The sequence below is a fragment of the Hemitrygon akajei genome, unplaced genomic scaffold (genome assembly GCF_048418815.1).
Source record: "Hemitrygon akajei unplaced genomic scaffold, sHemAka1.3 Scf000083, whole genome shotgun sequence".
Taxonomy (NCBI): Eukaryota; Metazoa; Chordata; class Chondrichthyes; order Myliobatiformes; family Dasyatidae; genus Hemitrygon; species Hemitrygon akajei.
This window is the reverse complement of record NW_027331969.1, coordinates 2,061,715-2,064,883: the sequence shown is the minus strand read 5'-3', so window position 1 is coordinate 2,064,883 and position 3,169 is coordinate 2,061,715.

The window sequence follows — 3,169 nt, the reverse complement described above, 5'->3', positions numbered from 1 at the left end:
CTGAGACTCGTTGTGCAGGATTCGCTCCAAGATTATTTCAGAGTTCGAGTGTGTGATGAGGAATGAAATGGCGACATTAGCATTTATTTGAAGGTAGCTACAATGCAAGAGCAAGGATGTAATGTAGCGGCTTTATAAAGTGCCGGGGGTGGCCTCAACGGAGTATTGTGAACAGGTTTAGACCGCTTATCTTCAGAAGAATGTGCTGAAACTGGAGAGGGTTCAACAAGGTTCACGAACATGATTCAAGGTCGATGGCTTTCGGTCTGCATTCACTGGGATTCAGAAGAATGAGGGGTGACCCGATTGAAACCTATCGAATGGTGAAAGGCTCTGACGATGAGCCGGGAAAGTAGAGGCGGATGACACCAGCGGTTAACTTATTGTCAGACATTCTGAGGGACAGGATATAGAAGTGTTTCAAAGGTATCAAATGTTTCAAATGTGTAGTTAATGTAAGAGAAATGTATACAATATACATCCTGAAATTCTACTCTTCGCAACTATCCACGAAAAGAGAGGAGTGTCCCAAACAATGAATGACAGTTAAATGCCACTCCCCAAATTCCCCCCAGATCATCCTACCCACGCATAAACAGTAGCAAAGCAACCATCTCCTCCCCCACCACCCACCAGTTAAGAAAGCATCGGTGCCCTCCACCGAACACAGAAGCGTGCAGCAAGCGTCAATAGGGACTCAGACTTGCAGACCCCAAAGACTACACGTTCACCCGGTAATTCAACACACCACAGACTCTCCTCCTCCTCCTCTCTCTCTCTCTCTCTCTCTCTCTCTCTCTCTCTCTCTCTCTCTCTCTCTCTCTCTCTCTCTCTCTCTCTCTCTCTCTCTCTCTCTCTCTCTCTCTTCTCTCTCTCTCTCTTCTCCCCTCTCTCTCTCTCTCTCCCTCCCCCCCTCTCTAATAAGGGAAAAATGGGTGTGCCCGTTTCACAACGACAGGGGGGGACATAACAAACAGCTCGCTGATTTAAGATGTTAAATGTCTGTTGTGTTGCCTGTTCCGAGCTCTCTGCCCGAGGAACTCGGGTCTCCGGGCACACGGCCAGCAGCCAGCTCGCTGCCTTCGATCTTCCGTCTCCCACGACGCACCGATTTCCTGCAACGACACCGACCTCGACTCCACCCCCCTCCAGAGTCACGAAATCCCGGAATACTGAAGGCGCGCTGGTGTTTTAGCCCTCGTCCTTGGTACATCGAATAACGGCCAGTCGTCAGACTCCGAGAACGGGTCCCATTCCCGCAAAGAACCAAAGTCAGTTTGTAATTCCAGGTCGGGGTCTTCAAAAGAAATATGAAAGGGAAAAACAGAGATATTAAAATAGAACGAGAGCTCTTTGCGAAGTTGCAAACAAGGAGTCGCCGTTAGGCGCCATCGTCCTCCTGAGCTCCACGTAACTTTGGATTTCAATGGGAATATGGTAAACTGGATTTGCAGCTGACACCTGGATACAGAGCATGAGTGGCAGTGAGGCAGATTATCGAAACTTGGAGATGAGTTTAGCAGCTGGATAAATGGGCTGACGGTTTTGCAGCTGGAATGTAATGAGGACCGATGTGAGGTGTTGCGCTTTGCCGGGAACAACAGGGTCGGACTCAGACAGTGACTGGTCGGGGATTGTGGTCTGCGGAGAGCAGAGGGATCCGGGAATACAGTTCCATAGTTCAGGGCAGGGTCATGAAGAGAGCCTTTGGCACATTGGCCCTTCATGAATCAAAGTACTGAGCACACGAATTGCAATGTTATGTTGAAGTTGTAAAGGACGTTACTGAGGACAATCCTGGAGTATTGTGTGTAGTTTGGATCAGAGAAAACCTACAGTACAATGCAGGTCCTTCGGCCCACATAGCTGTGCTGAACCTGTCCTTACCATAGACTACCCAGGCTTACTCATAGTCCTCTATTTTTCTAAGCTCCGTGTATCTATCCAGGGTCACCCATCTACACGAAGAAGTACCAAGAACCTTGAACGATTAGAGCGAACATTTATAATGATGTTTCCAGGAGGTGAGGACCTGAGTTGGAGAGAAAGATTCAAAGGGTTTTGTCGCACCGAAGCTGAGGCTTTTCCCCCTCAGGCTGAGTGAGGCCTGAATAAGAGGTCATCAGTTCAGGGTAAAAGGAAAAGGGTTTACGGGTAAAACGTGAAGGAACTTCTTTACTCAGAGGACAGAGTGAGTGTGGAAGGAGACGCCAGTGGAAGTGGAGAAACGAGGTTCCATTGAGCCACTTGGACAGGTACATGGACGGGACGGATGGTCCTGGTGCCGGCCGAAGGGGCCGTCGGGAAACAGACTATCACACTCTGGAGGAGACGATTGGTATGTTGATGTGTGAGGAGTTTGATACCTCTACATCGAATCCCTAAGAATCTTCTCCAGAAACGTGTCTACCCCTAACGTGACTCTATATTTTTCAGGATTATCCATCCCCGTTTTAAATAACAGAATAAGATCGATCAGCGCTTTTCTGAGATCTTACTCGTGTTACAGAGAACACAAATATTTTGGTCAAGTCACCAGTGATGTCATTTCCCGCCTCTCTCAATAATCTGCAGTATATCCTACCAGGCTCTGAGTAAATAATCCACCTTACTGCTCGATAAGAGACTAAACACTACCTCCTTTGTGGTCCTGTACTGAGACAAATTTAAAAAGCATTGTGATTAAGCATACGATAAGAAAGGTTTAGTTAAAGACTCCTGCAGCAGGGAAAATAAACTTTCAGCACCTGTGCCCATGTGACTATTCAAGCTGACTCATGCCCAGAGGAAATGGCTCACACGCTGGCAGATAGGATAATTTTGGTGGGCACCAGTGCAGCCTGGAAGGGCCACTCTCAGTGCTGAAACTGCAGGGTTTTATCCAAACCTTCGACATTATTCCTCTCAGGAGATTGTGCCGCACCTGGTATGTTTCTTAAACTGTTGCATTCTATACAAAGTATATTTTGTGCAGGAGGTCTCCAGAGGAGATTCACCAGGAGTGTGGAGGATCGTAGTTCATAACTCCCAGAGTGCCTGCTGCCGGCTGGTGGCGCAATTTTCTCTGCATCGGCGGAGGCTGAGGGAGGTCTGACAAACATCGCCGGAACAGAAACTCGGAGGTGTGGACAGAGAGCCACGCCCGTCCCTGTAGATGCTGCGGCCGGCG